Raw genomic sequence first — 21,353 nt, forward strand, 5'->3', positions numbered from 1 at the left:
AATTCAACTGTTAATTATTTTTCACCATCATACTGAAACATTTCCCCAGGTTGTTCTGAATTTACGCATACAATGTGGGTTTAAATTAGCATATGATCAGTCACCAAAGATGTCAAGTGCATTATCAAGATTAGTCAAGTATGAAATAGTACGGAGAGAAAACTATTTCAAAGAAGATGTAAACTGACCTAGTTTTACAGCCTGTTGTTCTGAATTTTGAGGATTTCACTAACAATTATATTTGTTTCATCTTGTCAGAATGACTTGCAGCTTATGAAATGCATTGATCTACTGGTGAGAATTAACTGTAGAACCCAGTGACTTCTGTCAAAGTAATATACTTACTTAAAACCTTTCTGTTGTATATCTTTATTGGTGTGTGTAAAATTAAAATTCAGAACTTAACAAAAGTAGATTTCCCTAGGAATCTCAAAGCATGAGCTGAAACTTTTCTTTCTTCTGGAACAATTATTTCTCATTTTGTATTCCACACTAAACCCAAGGTCAGTTAACAAAATATATTCTGTGAAAAAAGCATAATTATTGGTGTAATTTGCAGTGCAAATGAAAGAAAATCATTGCTGCCTAATTAACAGTACATATGTCAAGAATCCAGTAAGAAAAAATAAATAAAATAATAATAATTTTAAAATCTAGAAGCTTTTTATCTTCTGCTCTGAACAGAAACCACAAGCAATGTATGTTGCTTAATTTCTTTCATAAATAATTCACACCAAATTGTGGACATTTTCCATAGCAGACATTTAAATCTCAAGAAGGCTTAGTGCACTAAATAAAAGGAGCTTTATTAATCATTCTCTATTCCTTGAAGCTAATTTTTAACTATGGTTTCTTGCTGAAGAAAACACATTTTTTACTTTAAAGGTTTTCATGAGAACTTTTAATAACATCTCCTTTAGAATGCATAAGATCCTTTTAGGTATTTTTCTTTAAAATATGCATACTTTTAAAAAGAGTATTACCAAAAATTCTTTAAAATGCAATGTCAGAGTGTTCCAATGGAAGAGCTGACCCCAGGGGGTTCACTTCTCATGTCATCACTACACCAGGATTCCCAGTTATATCAGTAGGAGCTTAGGAACAAGCATCTGGTTCAGTTCAGGATAGTCAAAAGATGACACTGGTTTTCTATTGGTATTGAGGAAGTTGAATGGAAAACTGAACAGCTGAATTTGCAGATGTAGAACCAGTCACCCAAGCTCCACCTGTCTGTTGTGCTGCAGAGTGGCTTATTCTCCGTGCTTTGGCTCTACTTACCTGCCCTGTGGTGCCTCGCTGAGAGCTCCTGGTCACCATAGCACCGCACTCAGCTGTCACCAGACCATACATTCACTGCAGAGGCAGCTTTCAAAGTTAAGGCAACCCAAATCACTGGCTGTTTCAAGACAAAAACAACAACAAATCACAGCTGTAGAACAGTGACACAAAGGACAAGTACAGGCTCCTGTAAAGCCTCAGCAAAAGAAGTACGTTCTGCCAATAACTTTGTACCAAAGAGAGTGTATCCAGGGTAAAATACACAAGTCTTAACCAATTCACAAGACCTGTCCCAAAACAGAAAAACTTCAACAACAACAACAACAAAATCACTGTTTTCAATTATGAAAAATTCTGTAGCTAACAGCTGTGACAACTTTTGAAAAATAACATTTTCATTCATTGTTTTGCTTTAGGTATAAGAGAAGTTGCTTATATGTAGAGATACAATTTTAATGAAGATTTCTGAACACCTTAACCAACAGCATGAAGTTCCAGACTAAGCTGATGTAGTAAAATACATAACATGGAGAAAGATACCACTAAGTTACAATGGAAGTGTATCAGCAAAGAGGTGATATCAAAGATAATTAATTCCTCTCAGTATATGAGTTAGCTAAGGCTTGCTTTGCTATCTCATAGTATCTCACCGATACTAAGCACCATGAGGATCTGGAACTTATTATCAGTTTCCCCATGTAGGTAAATGTTTGGGGATTTTGTCTATTTTTAGGTTCCTGACACAACACAGTCAAAAGCTTTATTATTGAGAGAGACTGTGAAGAAACCAAGGACAACAGAAAGCGCAATAGTTCTGAAACAAAATGAAGGGCATTTAAGAACCCCCACCCCACCTTACCACACCAGATGTAACGTGCCACAAAGCAGGGGTAGAGAGTGAGTAGAGGGACAGTTTTTTTTACAAACTGGCCCAAAGAGACAATATTCCCTGCATGAAATCATAGGGTGGCTCTGGATCATTAAAGCCTTGTCTAGAGATATTGAACTCTTCAGAGGACAGGCACAGAATTAGGAATAATTAACTGCATTAACATTCACTACACTGCCAAGCATTGTTCTCCTGGTAAAATGAACTTTGTTTTTTTTTTTTTTTTTTTTGCCTTGATTAGCAACCACAATCAAGGAAAATAAGTCTGAAATTTGCAGACAATTTTCATGCTTGAGGAGAGAGCACTATCTTATTCCGCAGCACAAGTGCCGTATTATCCTTCACTTCTACAGAAGATGTCAGGACGAGACACACTGTATGTGACAGTTTAAATGTGTGCCCTAGGGCTTAAAGCAGCACAGTGCCAAAGTCTAGTGATACTTGCAATCACAGACAGGCTGACCTCAACTGCAAGATTCAGAAAATAGGCTGCATTTCCTAAATTCTGAGCTGGACAAGGCCTCTTTATGAAAGATCCTGGGAAGAAACGAATTTTATTTATTTATTTATTTATTTTAATTGCATAGTCTGTCAATAAGTTTTCAAAGGCTTGAGAGTAAACTGAAAATTTTCTTTCCTAAATCAGTTGCTTTTCTTTGAATAAAAAATATGTTTTTTAGAAATTTTTGAATAATTTCTACTCAAAATACTTATAATATGTGATAATGGACTGGTGACTTGCTCAGACACCATGGAGCAGAGCAAGCACAGGAAGGGATGGCAACTGCTAACCTTTCATTCAGCCTTCTCTGAGGGGCTTTAGGGAAAGGGGATGGATAGAAACAAGCAGGTGAGGCCACCTAAATGATTTAGAGGTGACCTTTACTGATGTTTATGGCAAACACTCTGTGACTTCAGTGGCAGCCAGGTTGCAGTCACAAGGTCTGAGTGCAGAGGGCTGAAGCCCCTGGAACAGCACCCGCCACAGCAGGTGGTGCTCAGGACTGCTGCAGTGCAGCCCCACTGCTCAGGTTGGGTGTTTGCCAGGTCTGCAGACAGCTCCTCTACCAACATAGCTATTAGGGTTAGGTAGCCTGTCTGGAGCAGCAACATAAGGATGTTTCCCAAGAGAAACAGTGCTATGTTGATAGAAAAATGGCCTTAAATGCCATCACAGCTCGTTCTGTTCACCTGAGCTGTTTAACAGTGGGATCACCAGGGAAGACACACAGTGGTATTAAGGTGGTACAAGCCCCTTAGTGCACTTACAGCTACATAGTTACAGCAGCATGCTCCAGCTATTTTCACTCAAGAGCCAGGTGGTGTCTTTTCCAAGCAAAGCCTTCCTAGCTCAGCCAGCCAGCCATGTCTCGCAGTCAGATGGTTGTAACCAAACACTGCTTGTTTTGCTCTGTGTTTTGAATGGAGTGTGGATTAACTCCTCCCTGTGTTTTCCTTGCATCTGTACTTGCCTGGACCTCAAAGAGGGGGTTCTGTACCCACCCACTTTATTTTTGTAAAAGGCATCACATCACTTCCAACTTGTGAGTGAATGTGCCAGTACCTGAATCCCATGGCCATTCCCATTGTGATTACCTTGATGAGGGAATAGTGTCTGCCCTCAGCAAGCAGGCCAATGACACAAAGCCGGGAGGAGTGGCTGACACACCAGAAGGCTGTGCTGCCATTCAGCGAGACCTGGACAGGCTGCAGAGATGGGCAGGAAGAAAGCCCACGAAAAATGAGGTTTAATATGAGCAAGCGTAGAGTCCTGCACCTGGGAAGGAAAAACCACATGTATCAGTACAGGCTGGGGGATGATCTGCTGGAGAGGAGCTCTGGGGGTCCTGGTGGGTGACAGGCTGACCATGAGCCAGCAGTATGCCCTGGTGGCCAAGAGGGCCAATGGGATCCTGGCGTGCATTAAAAGGAGTGTGGCCAGCAGGTCAAGGGAGGCGATCCTCCCCCTCTACTCTGCCCTGGTCAGGCCTCACCTGGAGTACTGTATCCAGTTCTGGGCTCCCCAGTACAAGAAAGACAGGGATCTCCTGGAAAGAGTCCAGCGGAGGCCCACAAAGATGATACAGGGGCTGGAGCATTTTCCCTATGAAGAAAGGCTGAGAGACCTGGGTCTGTTCAACCTGGAGAAAAGAAGACTGAGAGGGGATCTCATCAATGTGTATAAATACCTGAGGTGTGGAGACAGAAGGATTTGGCCAACCTCTGTTCAGTGGTTTGCGGGGACAGGACAAGGGGTAATGACCACAGGACAGAGCACAGGAAGTTCCGCACCAACATGAGAAAGAACTTCTTCACGGTGAGGGTGGTGGGGCACTGGAACCCAGGGAGGTTGTGGAGTCTCCTTCTCTGGAGATATTTAAGGCCCATCTGGACGCCTACCTGGGCAGCCTGCTGTAAGGAACCTGCTTTGGCAGGGGGGTTAGATGATCTTTTGAGGTCCCTTCCAACCCCTTAAATTCTGTGATTCTGTGGGCTCCCACTTTGCTGGCTTTAGATTGAGTATTTGTGAGTACTTCTTAAGGAATAAGATCTGGGATAGCAGAAGAAAATTTCTCTTCATAAATCTGCTACTGTCTGCTCCTCATCTATGAAGGATGTACAACACAGGGAAGAGCTCTTTGCCTTGAAAACAACAGCTCTGATTACAAAACTTACAAACACGTGCAAGTCTCTGCGCATGGTTCAACACAAAAAATAAAAAATAAAAAAATAAGAAAATTAAAAAAAAAATCCATAGAACTACCCTTAGACCAGGTATTAGAGGGGTTTGGAAATCCGAGCTCAGCAGCTGGAGCTTTCTGATTGTGTTCTGCTTCTGTGAATCCCCAGGGCTGTTTCAAACATGTGCCTGTCCAAGCACTGCAGGCACTGGTGTGCAACTGCGTTCTGCAGGTTCCTCCCATACAAACTTCTGCCCCGGACTGCACTTGTCCTTGGCTGCACAGCTATGTGAAATGTGTATTATCAGGGGCTCAGTCCGACACTGCAGCAATGCAACAATGCCAAAGCACTCAGCACCTTCCAGAAGAGAGGCATCACTATTCCATTTTACTATTCCATTATTTTAAGACACTGCTGCCGACAGGCTTGGCTACTTCCACAAGCATGTTTGTCAGTTACTCTGAGACAAACAGGCTGCCTGCTCTGCATTCCTTCTGTTCTCGCCAGCCTCTGTCTATCATCTGTTTTCCATTTCATTCCTTTACGTCCCATTCTTTAAAAGTAGCTGTAGGGTTGAAAAGTATCCACTGGCTTCTTGGTCTCTGCTGCTGGAAGCAGAGTGTTTCTCTTACTTGTTCCAGGGAGCTGGCCAGAAGCAGGCAGCTAGGGAGAGCATCAAGCCAAGAGGTGGGGTTTTAAGGGGTCTGTGAGTTGGTGCTGTTGTTTGTTTGTTTGTTTGTTCCTTAAAATCTTTCCCTCCTGCCTTAAGATTTTCCAAGCATACCCCAAGCCACTGGGCCTGGCCATGACATGTGCTCCTGGTTAGGCTGCAGTGGTCATGATTGAAGGCTGCTGCAAATCCCTGCACTGGGAATGACTCCGTCCTTCCTGCACTCACCATTACCCTGAATTCGGTTAAGAAATTTAATTGATTTTAATTAAAATAGTGCAAACTCCTGCATGATGTTCTTAATTTAGTCTAAGAATAGCTTATTTATATTTACTTTATACTTGTGCCTAGTTGATTAAACTAAAATAAGCTATTTTCATGCTAAAATCACTGCATAGGTTTAACCAACCCAGAGCCAGTTTGTCCTTCCAAATGTGTGCAATAACAAAGAGCATACAAAAGCATGCAGTGAATATTCACTTGGACTGTGAAATACAACATTAATCTGTCACCCCCTGACCCTGTGCTGTATTGCCAATATGTCAAACATCTTCACTTGCTTAGCCCAAGCACATTCCATGCACTGTGCTCTTTGTCAATAACCGTTCAAATATTTCTCTGCCAGTAAAGACACAGCATTTTCTTGCCCCCTCCAGCATCAGCAGAGTTTCTTAGCTCTTCATGAAAATTCAAATGAAAAATATCGACAAGTTTTCATTGTTTCTGAGCACACACAAAAAGCAAATCCATCTGCTTTTTCCTATCTGTGCAATGTGATGCAGTGCCTGTATATTTTTTAATTCCACCTTCACGTTCAAGTCAGACTTGAAAAACTGAGAATGTGTTTTTATGAGGGCTTAAAGTGAGCAATTTCAGACCATCCTAAGGAGAGCTTAACTGAATTTTTGCAGTCCTACATATGAGCTGTGCTATGAAGACTTCAGGATCCTTTAGGACAGAAGGTGCTCTGCAAATGGGCAATATTTATCTACCAAAATGCACAAATGAACACAAAACTGATAGGACAGGTCTGTTACCTGCAGGACAGGGCCCTGTCCACCTCTGAGGCACAACTTCTTGCAGGTGCTCCTTGCTACATCCTATTGCCGCCTACCAGAGCACAAAGCTAAACCAAACCAGGGAGAAGAGGTTTGTTTTCAGCTTCTCTCCGCTAGAAAGTATTTTTTTTTAATGTTAGTGACTGAAAGAAAGAAACAGGCATCACTCAATACCTTTGCGGGCTGGAGAAGCACTGCAACAATGCCCTGGTAGGACCAGGCCCGGACCCTTGCACGCAAGGTGCCTCAGCAATCTACAGGCTGCAGTAGCACATACCCATGGGCAGTTGAATTACCACCTACAAGTATGAGAAATTAAAATGGCAAATAAAGGAAGGGGAGTAAAAGAATAGCATCAGTAAAGTATTTGGGGAGAAGGATTTTTCTGAGTCATTTGGTATTTTTGTTGTTGGGGAGGGCAGAGGACACGTGTGATAGACTAGAGATGTGCAGTGAAACTTACCACGGTCTCTTCCGAATGCAGTCCTGTTATTTCTGGAACATTCTTCCAGAGACATTTCGTTTTATTCCTGTTCTAGACCCACTCCCATGAGAGATGTCTGAAAAAAAGTTGTGCTGACTGCACAGTGACATAGCAAGGGTGGGGGCATTTGCACTATTAGACTTTGCTCTGGGATGGAGGCTCTAGTGAATAACTTGCTCTCCTATCACTATATATAATAATTTCTAAACTAATCATGCAAGGTATTCTGTTCCACAAAGGATTTGCAAATGTAGAGACATTAATATCCTCAGACCTTTAGCACTCCCCTTGTAAAGGGACTGCTCTTGAACTTTCTCAATACTTGCTACTGCTGCTCTTACAGTCTGTTCATGGTATTACTAATTACACAGAGAGAATAAACTAGTGAGAGAAAAGGCACAAATTTTGTTTCCCCGACCCCCTTGAATTTTTATTATATAAGTTCCCCTAATTCCAGTATCCTATTTCTCTCAGGAAGTTTCTTTTCATCTTTTTGTAGTTTCACCAAGTAGAAAACATATCGCAACAGCTCCAGTGGCTCTGCCTCACATACTGCCCTGGAGTTTGCAGCCCCAGAATAACTTCTGACTAGCCATGATTTATCTGGCTGGTCAGAGGTTACTGTACATAGAAATGCAATTTCTTCCTTGCACCCGCTCTATCCTTCTTTGGCAACTCCAGGTGTCATCAACAATCTGCTGTGTGCCATTTTATGGCCTTTCCTCCAGTATTTTATTCGACTGATACTCCTTTTGCTGAGACATGCTGCCTAGAAAAGGCTAGAGTCCTTTTCTCACCATATATTTAATTAGTGTAACTGCTGATTTATTTACTAAAGAGTTGAAGATTCATCTGCAATAGTTCTGCCTTTGCAATACTGTCAGCGTATGCCTCAGCCTGACATTTGAAGAAAATGTCTCTTTATTCCTGGCTGCACTCAGGTCTGGGGTGATGCTCCTGTCTGGAAATTAGTGTTCAAAAATTACCTGCTTTCTCCATTGTTTCTCAATTTCATGTTAGATTAAATGCCTCAAAGCTTTTTCATTAGGATTTTGAGTTCAGTGCTTTGATGACCCACTTGAGCCTGGCAACTGAGAATCTCAAAGTCTTCTTAATTCTGCCAAAATAAATGAATTTGTCCATCTCCTGATGTTTTAAATAGAAGGCAGGAAATCTGTGACTAAAAAAGCCTTTACTTCCTTTGCAAATTTGTTGCTATGCTGCTTCATCTCTTGTGTTTTGACTGAGGCACCACAATACCTTACAGCACTGTGCTCAGACTGCACTGTTACCTTCTTCTGGCTGCTTGTTAGTTAAACCTGGTTGGGGGAAGTCTGCAACATATCTGAGTCTAGTTAGACTGAGAGAAAACATAATTTTCTTTCTTTTTAATTACTTGTTTAGGACATTGGCAGTGACAAGGACAAATTATCATCCTTTAGTTCATCTTATTAGGCAACGGCTGTGCTGCTCTTTCTACTATGAACTTTTGCAAATATTTCTATCAGCAGCCTGCATTTTTAAAGATTAACTGAAATAGAGAAAACTAAGAGGACATAAGACATAGAGTAGTTTTCATTAAATAATTTTAATTAGGAAAGTCTTGAGGATTTTCAGATTATTTAGGAGAAAGTTTCACCCACTAACACTGCTACTCTATTAGCTATGGTCTAGACCTGTGCTCCTAGAGGGAAGTTTTAGTTATCTTCAGTGTGAGGACGATGGGGCTCAGTATAGCCAAGAATGCAGCAGTGACCTATGATCAAAGGGCAGTTCAGAGTTAGGAAAGTCATTTCCTCCAAAGGAAGAAGATAAAGCTTCCATCCATTTTTCTTATTAGGAGCACTAAAGTACTCCAAAGCCTGATTTATGGCATTCAAGATTTACGGCACTCAAAAATTCTGTATGCTCAGGTGCCTTTTTTGAGTCCCTTTTTCCCCTATTTGATATAAAACCAATGGTTGATTACCATCTGTAGCACATTTGTATGCCAACATTCATCAGATTAGGCCACTAGATACACCCAGCTCATTTCCAAAATGTTTTCGGCTTGGGTTGCCTAGTACTTTCACCAAAGCAGATGCACAATTATATCTTTAGAAGGCTAATTTATAAGCACAAGGGACTGAAAACATTGGTCTAACAACAAGTCAAAAACAATATTCCCTGTCAGTTAGAACTAGTTGAGTAAGAATGAAGGCAGCAAAAAGATGTCAGCCAGGCAATGATTGCATTAAAAAACATCATCCAGTTACAGGGACACATGATGGGAGAAACAGAAACAGGCTCTGAGCATTGCTAACCCACTGAAGAAACAACAACAGACAATTCTAGCACTGAACATTATTTTTAAAAGATTTAAAGTCAAACAATTACTTTGCAGACATGCTTTAATCTGACATATAATTTACAAAATACCTTCCAAGGCAACACACAGTATTTTCTCTAAATCTCTCTAGGAAAAACAAAACAAAACAAAACAATAAATAAATAAATAAATAAATAAATAAATAAATAACCACAGATCCACCTACATAGTATTGGGCGCAATTTGGCATTAGGTCAAGAGATCAAGCAGGAACATGAACATAGGGAATCTTATAAAAATGGTTAATTTCATAGGGCCCAGCATTTATATTAACTTTTACCTAGAGTAACATCAATAAACCTATTCAGCAACTCCTACAGCAACAAATCTACTCAGACAGCTTTCTCTATCGAAAATTCCAAAGAATGCAATGAATTGATGTCCAGTGCTCCCACTGAGTGCTCACACTTCTATCCTTGTTATGGAGGTGTTGAGGGGGATAGAGTCTCTTGTAGAGGATTAGCAGCAAACCCATACTAAACTCATTACTATCTTTCTTACTAACTCCCATGGAAACACTTGTCTAGTGTTTGCCCTGCTTCTGCCTCTCTGTTGTTTTTGGTCATTAGCTCAAACATATGCAGTTCAGACTGCCTGAGGAAAAGGGTGCAGATTCAAACAACACACCATCCAAACCCTTTGCTACGTTCAAAGATAACCACAGAATCACAGAATTTCTAGGTTGGAAGAGACCTCAAGATCTTCGGGTCCAACCTCTGACCTAACACTAACAGTCCCCACTAAACCATATCCCTAAGCTCTACATCTAAATGTCTTTTAAAGACTTCCAAGGATGGTGACTCAACCACTTCCCTGGGCAGCCTGTTCGAATGTCTAACAACCCTTTTGGTAAAGAAGTTCTTCCAAACATCCAACCGAAAACTCCCCTGGCGCAACTTTAGCCCATTCCCCCTTGTCCTGTCACCAGGCACGTGGGAGAACAGACCAACCCCCACCTCGCTACAGCCTCCTTTAAGGTATCTGTAGAGAGCAATAAGGTCGCCCCTGAGCCTCCTTTTCTCCAGGCTGAACAAGCCCAGCTCCCTCAGCCGCTCCTCGTAGGACTTGTTCTCCAGACCCCTCACCAGCTTCGTCACCCTTCTCTGGACTTGCTCAAGCACCTCGATGTCCTTCTTGTAGTGAGGGGCCCAAAACTGAACACAGTACTCGAGGTGCGGCCTCACCAGAGCTGAGTACAGGGGGACGATCACTTCCCTACCCCTGCTGGCCACACTGCTTCTGATACAAGCCAGGATGCCGTTGGCCTTCTTGGCCACCTGAGCACACTGCTGGCTCATATTCAGATGACTATCAACCAATACTCCCAGGTTCTTCTCCACCAGGCAGCTTTCCAACCATTCCTCTCCCAGCCTGTAGCTCTGCTTGGGGTTATTGCGCCCCAGGTGCAGGACCCGGCACTTGGCCTTGTTGAACTTCATGCAGTTGACCTCAGCCCATCGGTCCAGCCTATCCAGATCCTCCTGCAGAGCCTTCCTACCCTCAAGCAGATTGACACACACACCTAGCTTGGTGTTATCTGCAAACTTACTGAGGGTGCACTCAATGCAGATCATTGATGAAGATATTAAAGAGGACTGGCCCCAGCACCAAGCCCTCGGGAATGCCACTAGTGACTGGCCTCCAACTGGATTTGACTCCATTCACCACGACTCTTTGGGCCCGGCTATCCAGCCAGTTTCTAACCCAACTTCAGATTAACATTAAGCACATGATACATTGGCTCACATTACATTACTTCAACTGTAGCATGTTACATTATGTCAGCCAAGGTCAAAATTCAATGTGACATGATATGATCTAACATGATGCAGGATTATTGCCTCCTGTGTGAGGAATCTCAGGCTAAGAAACAGAAATAGAGCAAGCAGATGCACATAACAGATTACTTTAAAATACTCCTGGGAAAAAAAGAATATTAAATGCATTGCAAATTTTGCCAGTATTCTCCTTACTGGACTCAGCTGGGCCTCCAAGCTACCATGATATGTTTTATTTTTTCTTTTTTTTAAGCAAGACCCAAGGGCTACTGAGTCAGTCAGACTGGTACTAGGACCTCACCACAGGAGGAATTTCAACTAATTCATTGGACTTCACAAGCTGTGATCACTCTACTAATACTTTCTGCTCTCCTAGACTTCGGTGACATCTGTTTCATGAATAATGTGAGTGACACTACTGAAAGAACTGGAGGAGCCTGATCACACTGAATGATGTGGGGTTTTTGGCCTGCAGAGTAACAAGCCATAGGAAAGAAACATTTAGCTGCTGTACCAGACTCAAAATGTATCAGAGGAGTGTGTGGCTATAACCTTAATTTACTCTTTGAGCCTACTATAAGCATAGCCCATATGTGAAGTATAAGGAAGATACTCAAGCAGCTTTACTTACACAAAACCCAGCCAGATTCCCAAAGGAAAAAAAAAAAAAAGATAGGAAATTCTTGTATTAAACATTTAGTTTTAAACTAGAAGTAATAAACTCTCATAAACTACAATAGAGTTATCAGCAGGCATTGAGATTATTTAATATCTGGCAAAACAAAAATGAAGAACCCGTCCTGTCCCTGATATAGCATAAGGGTGTATTATTTTTAGAACAAAGGCTAAGCTAATCACAGCTGACTTCACGTTTCTCTATTTTCTGTTCGCCTTTGTAAACACAAAGGTAATGTTTTGCTTTTTAGCATTCTGTGACAACAGAAAACACAAGCATTATTTTATTAACCTTTAAATGCAATTTGGTTGTTCTCTTTCCATTTCAGCTCTGAAGCTTTGATGTCTGAGTGACATTGGATATACCTTAAGGGCTCAAAAAAAAGTTCAATAAGCTTCATAGCCTCAGCATAAAATACAGAACAGGGAGAGAGAAATAAATAAATAAGTACACGCACACATATTTTCCTCTTTTATGACTTTGAAAAGCCACAGCTGTCATTTGGTTCCTCACTTTTTCCTCAGGCTAAAGATCATCTGATGAGATAGGAATAAGCATGGTACAGTCCTTAGATTGGATGCAGAGAAGCCAATATTTTTACCTAGTCAGCTAGCATGGCTTAATAAATAAATAAATAAATAAATAAATAAATAAATTCAAGTCATCTCCTTAGCACTTAGCTATATCCTTAGATATACCCATAGAACTGTTCCCCGAACTCAGGAAATGCTGACATTAGCAGTTACTGCACCAGCCACCTTCTACCTCTGTGTACTCTCCAGAACCCAACAATAACTGGAATCTTAAACCCTGATCTTCCAAAACCGTGTCAATTTTCCAAAATCCAAAACCAAAGAAAACATTAATTTAGACCAGAAAAATCAATCCTTGGAGTAAAACATAAGGGGCTTCATTCTCCTAAGACACTTTCAGCACCACAGTCCAAAACTGTAATCCTAAATCTAACCCTAGAAAAGCCCTAAGACAACCTACCACTAGAGAAAACAGAACATAGAAGAGGCTGATGTGAACCAAAGTTTATACCTAACTCTGCAAGTAGTAAGCTGTATTCCTGACCCCTTCAATAAATAGTTCCTAAAAAAACCCCCGAAGTTTCAATTCAGAAGTACTCTTTAAACCTTTTTACTCTCTCACCCTGAGTCCCATCTTAAACCCAACCTTCACTGTAGCAACACATGCAGAGAAACAAAAAGTTATCAGTGTATAAGTAATACCTTGGGGATCGGCCTGTAAAGTAAAAAGGAAGAGGGCATTGCCTTGTATCAGCATCAGATCTCTTTCAACTTTGTGTGTTTGCAGGATTCAGCACTACACTGGGTTCTGTGAAATGGCTGCTAGACCAAAGCTATCTTTGTGCACAACACACAGAAAAGACACACACGAAGGCAAGTGTCACTGCAGAAGTGGCAGTTCCCCATCTCTTTATCTTTAAATCAAAGGTGCATCACCTAGTTCAAAATATGAAATCATTCAAATATGTTTAAACCTTAGTTTAGAAATAAGAGGGTGAGCTTGTGTTGGGTTACCTGAATGCACTGATTCCTTTTCTTAGTCAGTGACTTTCTTGCATTGACTTGAAAAATGTTTGTTCACTTAGATCCTGCCCTTATCAAAACAGAGCAAAGTTACACATTGCTTGTACAACTGTCATTTGTCAGTGAGCAAAGGCAGAAAGCAAAGCAACAGGGTGATGTAGTGACTATAACTAATGCTGCTAAACATCACAACTTTTTTAGAAAGTCTGGCTTCTCTCTTCAGTAAACAAGAGACACTAACTGAGCTTGGTGACAACGAAGAAAAATCTGCTTCTTTGCAGACGTGGGTGTATTTCACTGTCAGAATTATGGGAGACCCAATAACATTGTGTTGTGTTCTGATTTAAACTAAAGGCAATTCTCTTCAGAGTGCTGGTAAATTCCCAGGCACGCTATGCTTATGCAAAAGCTAATGTAAAGTACAGTTCAATTTCTTCCAAGGAATTATAGAAAAAAAATGGACATTTACATTTCAATTCCAATATAATATTCATTGCAAGTCTTTATTCTCTTGAAAATAAACCTGGCAAAAATACATAATTTATTTATTTTTTTTTTTCAAGGCTTCCACCGGGTCTAAGCTGGCTATGATTTTGAAAGAACACACTGAACCTCTAGAATCACTTTGTAAAAATCTGGACTACAAAACACTGTTCAGGAAAACCACAGAGCTACAACAAGAAGTCAGATGAAAATGGAAAAAAAAAAAAAACCAAAAAAACAAACAAAAAAAAAAACAGTATAGAAAAGCTGCAACAAAAGACAAAAATGGCCAAAAGCACCAGCCATCCTAGAGGAAGAAAAAAACCCTGTGGTCATCCTGCCTGCTTTGTTAATTGGGTAGGGCAGTGTCAGTGCAGAAGTGAATAGGAACATCACTGTTAAGTGCTTGCCTGAACAATTTAGCATACTTCAAATATTCAAAATTCATTTCACTTTGAATTTTAACCTACAGAAGGTTTCAAGAAGGGATGAATAATCATGGCACACTTTGCCTGCACATATGATTTTTTGGCTCACACACCACATACCCTAAATCTCTGTATTTTCTCATCTGTCAACCTTTATTATAAAAATTCCCACTCAAGCTGAACACCTGTCTTCTGAGACCTCATCTGCTCATGGCATTGACTCCTCAGTTGAAGCCAGGCTTCTGCTGAAGATGTCATCATCATCTGTGCACCAAACTGCAATGTCAGATGCAAAGGATTATAACTTTATGTAGGAGACTTGAAAATGGCATAGATATGCTTTTAAGGATAGAAAATTTCCTTCCACGTAAATACACCAAGTGAACAAACAGCAAACACAGACAGATGCAGATCATTTAAGCTAGTACACATAGAATTTCAAAATAGACTTGTTTTTCAAAACTACCATGGAAAATGATTGTTTGGTTGTTTTTTTTGTTTGTTTGTTTGTTTGTTTTGTTTTTGTTTGTTTTTTGTTTGTTTGTTTTTGTTTTTTTAATAAAATGCCTGGGAAAGATACATTACTGAGGGCAAAATTTAAAATCAGATTTTTAGGTTACATGGAAAGAAAATACAAGAGAAAATAAAAAGTAAAACAGAAGATTATGTGTGGATCAGATGAAGCTACTCTTGATGTCAATTTGGATGAGGTTATTGGAAAACAAATAATGATATTTTAATCTTGTGGGAGCTGGGGTCCTGTGCTGTCTTTTCAGCCACTAATTGTGCTAAGAAATTTTGATATTAGTTTGACTGATATTTGATATAATGATCTTCAAAGCAAGAAAAAATCTGTCTTAACCAATACTGCTTAAGTAAAGGCAGCATTGTCAAAGGATAAGCTGCAATGCAGTGACAACCTCTGGGTTATTTCACCTAATGAAGACTATCCCATGGCAGCAACTAGCCTGTAAGGGGTTGCGGCATTCTGTTATGTCAAGAGCACCATCTTGCTGGCCTTGAAGTGGAAAAACTGAAGCAACACCATGAACAAGCCTTAGATTAGCAAAGGGAGGGAGAAATGGGGGATTCTGAGAATTGGATTAGCTTTTACTGGAATCTTTTTGTATCACCAGGATAGACATATTAGCAGAAAAACAGAAATTGGGTAAACTCTGCCAAAATGCATCCTGCCATAGTAGCAATCTGCACAGTAAACTTGACAGTCGTGCTTCATCATACATTTTCCAATTCCAGTATCATTAAACAGTAATTGTTCTGCTCTACTTCCTGTTCTGAAAAATGATGCATTTTGCTCTGCCTTCCTAACAGCCTCTTAAGTCATTTAAGTTTTAATCCTCTCACAACAAACGGCTATGAGATGGAACCTTACTGAATTCTCTCAATTCATCTCAGGACTTTGAAGATGCCACCATTTTTATTAGTTCACAATTATTGTAGCTGCCACTTCCAAATGCTTCAGAATGCCTCCTTAAAAAGGGGGAAGTACTAAAATGAAAATTTTCAAAAGGATTCAAAGCTCCTATTGTGGTTGCTGGATACAGCCAGCTACCACATTTAAGTGGCTAACAAAAAGCAGAGAGCTCTTTTAAGACCATGACCATGAATGACTTGTTCCCATCGATGTCTGTGCCAGAACTGAGAACAGACTATGCATCCACAATAGTGAAAGGACCACCTTTAAACTCATCTCACAGCTCATACAAGCTAGGGAACAGTAATAACAGGTTGTAACATCCCAGCATATTTTCTCTGCAGGATATATGTAAAGCTACAGAACATAGTTTTTACCATCCAGGTCCAAAAATATCAAGTGAGGGCATGCAAATTCAGGAAAGAGCAATGTTGTAGTTTATAGAAAACAAAACATGCAATATATTCAGAGGCAGGAAAGAGAGAGGTAGGAGGTAGTGAGAAAATGACACAATAGAAGTAAGAACGAGCAAGCAAAACATAGTTCTAAGATAGGGAAGCAAGATAAATAGTCAATATCCATTTGAATAAGCAATCTTCCCCAGCTACCTCAGTGTTCAACTACTCCCTATATACTCCAGTTGCGTTTGGTATGTTCTGGTGCTGTAAAGCACGCTCCCTGATTTATGGTACATATGCTTTCCTTCTGAAATATGCTGTTTACATGAAGGACTGCACTTCTTTGCTACACTCAGTGAAAAATGGCTCTTGGTAAATCTGATGTGGCAAAAATGAAAGAATTGGGCACAGCAACTAGAGGAAAAGCGGTGGCATTACACAGTCAGTACCCCTCTTGCTGCTCTACCCATGTTTCAGAAACATAACCAGAACAGAAAGCGATATACCAGCTTTTTTGCTGTCATCACATTCAGGATATTGATAACCACCTTTCAGCAACACTAGCTCCACAAATATGCTGTTTTGTAGCTGTTTTTCTCCCAGCAATGCTGGGCAATTGGCACAGGTCACAACAGCTCATTGGTGAGGGAGTGACCGTTGATCCACCCAGAGCAAGCTTAGCAACACATTCACTGCTGATCTTGCCAGCAGTTAGAGCCCTCACCAGTCCAACAAAGTCAAGCTGGACTTGCTGCCAAGAGGCCTGTTTCACCCACTGCAGCAGTGACATCTAATTCTGGGACTAACCACATGCAGCAGACATGCACCGCCTGCTGCTCACTCCCACCCTCTCAGCTCCTGACTGGTGACGAGGAAGAGGCATAAAAAGCCTGTGTGGTGAAGGCCTCTCTGCAAAAAGGACCTTTCCTCAGGGACTGTGGATCCCTGGAGGTGACCCGGCACCCTTCAGTCAGTGTTTCTTTCCCACAGCTCCCCAGGGTGGTATTTAGCTGATTGCAAGCAGGTATTCTTGACAATGGTTATCAAGTCCAGCTTTTCTCAGAAGCAAGCAGGACTGCCCGAACCAAACTGTTAGCAGCCAAATGCCTCTTGAGTTTGCCAATCTGCACATTCAGCAATTGTAGACATGTTTCTCCAGCATCTATGTGCATTAGGTGTCCTTGCCAAGGTTTTGGCAGCAGAGGGGTGGCTTCCTTGAGAAGAGGCCAGGGCTGCCCCATGCTGGGCATGGCTGCTTCCAGCCAGTTTTGGAAGGCTCCATAGTTGCCCAACAGGGCACAGCTGGGCCCATCAGAGGCCTCCGTGGAAACCTGTGTGAGGAAGGGCAGCACAGCCATGAGGGGTAAGGAGAAAGTGTGGGCAGCAGCCCACTCAGGCAGGAGGAGGTGCTCCAATGGTTGGAGGAGAGGTTCCTCTGCAGAACCCACAGTGGAGCAGGTTTATCCTGAGGGACTGCAGCCCATGGAGAGGACCCACACTGGAGCAGGAGTGAAGCGTGAAGAGGATGGAGCAGAGGAGAAAACTGCTATAGACTGGTTGAAAACCCTCACTACCCACTCCTGAACCAGTTGGAGGGGGAGCAGGAGTGAAGGAGAAAAGTTGAACCTGGGGAAAAAGGGCGCGGGGAGATGTTTTAGTCTTTGTTTCTCACCATCCAACTCTACCTTAATTGACGATTTTTATTTTTACAAACAGAGGTTGTTCTGGCAACGATGGTTGTTGGTAAGTGATGTCCCTGCCTTTATCTTGGCCCACAAGCTTTTCCATCTTACTTTCTTCCCTTAAGATCTCTGTTTTCCTAAACACTTATCATAGTCATGAATAAGAGCATTTCTGATTGCTAATACCATATTTTTTCACCAGTATCTCTAGTTGTTTCAGGTATAATCCCAGCCCTGGTTTTATGAAGGAAGACTGCCCCAGCAAGCAATTTTATTCCTGAACATCCACCACCTGGACAAAGCTCATTCACTTTGCAATTATAAGTCAAATTTAACTGTGAGGTAGAAAACACCTTCAAAAGGATTAACACAATTGTGAAAAACATATCTTTATTCAGAAAACAGGCTGTCTGGATAAGAGTTCTCAGATGAAGGACTTCCCTAACTTTGGGCTAGCCACAGCAGGGCGGGTCCTCAAGAGGCAGAGAGAGGCTGACCAGCTTCTGGCCAGCCTGGAAGATATGGGATGCTGGGACAGCCAGCAGGGCTCTGGGAAAGCAGTGGCTGAGCACTGCAGGTTATGGGGGATGTCCCCAGTGAACATGAAAGGGGCAGTGATTTGCTAGGCCAACTGAGAGGATTTGTACAGGAAGAATATTTTGGAAAAGCCCTGAAAGAGAGGAGGAAAGACCACCAGGATGCAATAAGGTGTGAGGGAAGCTGCGAGAGGCCTCCAAGTCCTGCAGGCAGGAGTATGGTTATGGGAAGGAGAGTCTATCTCCTGTCACCTTCCAAAGCCTTTTCCCTCCTGCAACCCACCTGTGACTCCCCTCTCTCCTGCCACCTTCTTGGGTCACTGGGCATGAGAGGAGGCAACAAGGCACCTGTTTGTACAGGGCAGAAGAGGAAAGGAAGGGCAGCAGAACAGCTGTAAAGGGAAGGGTTTTCTCTCCCTGGCGTATGCTGATAGGGAAGGTGATAGCAACTGCTTTAGAGAAGCACTGCTCTTGGTACAGTAAAACTGCTCCCCACCTTGCAACTTCTTTCATCCCTTGCAGTCAGAAGGGAGAAGTGCTGCACAAACCAAAAAAGCCGATCTCCCTCTCCTCAGCCCCAGGCAGACCCAGCAGGCAGCTGCAGGCTGATGAAGTAGGCAGTGGCTTGTTCTTCCCAAGCCCAGAGCTGGCTCTGCTGTTTTCCTCTTGGAAAGAAGTGAAAATGCCGAAGAGTCAGCAATTAAAATGATGCAATACCTGACACAGTCAGAAATAACCAAGCAATTGGGTGTACTGCAGATACGCCTATGCTGATAATACTTGAACTTTTATGTCTCTCACTGAGATATTTACCACAACACCTATTTTGTTCTCTGATCTTAAATCTGTAGGTTCAGTTAGTCTTATCACTGACCGTGGGAATCCTGTGTGGACAGAGGGGATTTGCCAAATACAGGAATAATGTAACTTGTGTTTGAAGATATATTGTTGTTGTTGTTGTGTTGTGGTTTTGTTTTCATTTTTTCATTAATCTTGGTAGTTATACAATAATATTACAAACTGAGCCACCCCAAACAGCATGGTAAGGTGAACTAGAAGAACAGAGACCCAAAGTGGATAATCTCAAGCTATTTTAAGAACTTGTCTCCACCACAAAGAATATTAGCACAACATCTAAACTATTCAGGGCTCTGAGAAAAGGGAAAAAGTTCAGTGGAGTGCTCACCACAAGCCAAGCTGATGATATAGTGCAATGTGAGTCACTGATGGAGACAAGAGGTCGAACAGGTATGGCACCCAACAGAACAGGAGGGTCAGGTGCTCTTGCAGACAGAGCCGTGCTGTGTGATGTGGGGTGGGCAGCTCTTCCCTGCAATAGCAGGTGTGTCTCATTGTACAGGGTGGATCCAAGGAGAGAAACATGACTCAATCTCTGCCCGCCTCCTTCACAGTTAGTTCAGATCCTAAAAGCAACAGTCATGTTAGCATGACACTCCTGCCTGGGCATGGCTAATCAGTCTTCCTGAGTATTTTGCAACACAGCTGTTCACTGTTCCACAAAAACCAGTCATACAGATATATCTTCTTGTCCCCTTATTCTGCCTTGCTGCTTTAGGTCTGAAGTACCTTTAGACAGGGACCACTGGACTGTTCAAGCATGCCAGATCCCAGACTCAGGTCCACTGCCAGCTGGACGAGCCAAATGATAACAGGCAGTCAGGACCCCAACAGCACTAGGAGTAAAAGAGGCTGAATGAGTGTTTCTCAGCCTGAGTACAGTTAAAGTTACATAACCCCAAAGTTACTAAAAGGTTGAAAATGATGCAATTGTAAAAAGTGTAAAAACCTTCAGATCTGCACATGAATGGACAATTGTGCACAAGAGAAGCTGATGGCTGAGTAGGTGTCGATGTGCTATATAACAAGCACTTGATTTCTGCTAGAGTAGCCCACATAAAAATAGATACAAGTTCCCCCAGGTCATATTTACTTGTGTTCCCACTTCAAATAAAACACCCACAACAGCTATTTTGGGGAACGATTTATCTGTATGTATTTGGTGTCCTACTACTGCTCCACGCTTAGAAATCTTAGCAATACTTCCCAGTCAAAACAGTTACAGGTCTTACCCAGAATTTTTTTTTTTTCTCATGAAGATAAGGCTTACTCATGCTCAGTACTCACATGGATTTGAATGACATTTATATGAGTTAAGGTTTGCAAGAAAGGATCTTAAACGTGGTGATGGAGCAGTCAGTATTTTCATACCTAATTAAATTAATTTGGAAAGGTAAATTTATGAATAGGATTAGACTATTATTAATAGAGCAGATTGGCAATGGAAGCATATCCTTTTAATTATCAAGGAGCTTTTGGATAGGATTTAGTCACAGTAGAAATTATGTACTTTGATATATTGCATGCTGTCAGGGTGATTTTTGCTTTTTCTTTTCCTAGGTCAACCAACTACATACCATGCCTCTAGCAAAAAGTAGCCATTGAACTGATCGCTCCTTAAATTTCATTTCCCAGTCACACTTAATAACTGTCTATCCCCAAATCCCCGCAAGGGACAGGAGAGTATCACAGTGATACAGAGCTCACATCAATTTCTATGACACTGACTTGGGTACTGCTGGCATTAGAAATGCTCCACTTTCAGATGGTCTGCCTACAAGACCAGAAAACAGTTTAGGGAATATAAGACTAAGGGAAATCTAGGGAACTAGGACTCTTGCTTTTTATTCAGGCACTTTCTGTGTGTGTGTTTTTTGTTTTGTTTTGTTTTTTAAGTCTGACTTCAAACACAAGTATCTGATATTGTTAAGAAGAAACTGAGAAAGAGGCTTTACTGCTAGATGCACTCAAAACTTACACTACAGGTGCTTCCTTCAATTCTACAAAACAGATTTTGATTAATCCAGTCACACACACACAGCTTAGATTCAGCTCTTTCCAAAATGAAGTAAATATAACACCACACAGCTTGCA

The 21,353-nt window shown here is 41.5% G+C and overlaps 1 long non-coding RNA gene across 1 annotated transcript in view; it reads right to left on the minus strand.

The window, feature by feature from the left end:
• Positions 1 to 21,353, minus strand: part of LOC101799056 (uncharacterized) — a 140,248-nt gene that overhangs the window by 47,415 nt on the left and 71,480 nt on the right. The window contains exon 11 of the long non-coding RNA XR_011812148.1: positions 1,279 to 1,396. This is a non-coding gene — a long non-coding RNA (uncharacterized lncRNA). The remainder of the gene's footprint in view (positions 1 to 1,278; positions 1,397 to 21,353) is intronic.

Source organism: Anas platyrhynchos, chromosome 11, assembly GCF_047663525.1.
Source record: "Anas platyrhynchos isolate ZD024472 breed Pekin duck chromosome 11, IASCAAS_PekinDuck_T2T, whole genome shotgun sequence".
NCBI lineage: Eukaryota > Metazoa > Chordata > Aves > Anseriformes > Anatidae > Anas > Anas platyrhynchos.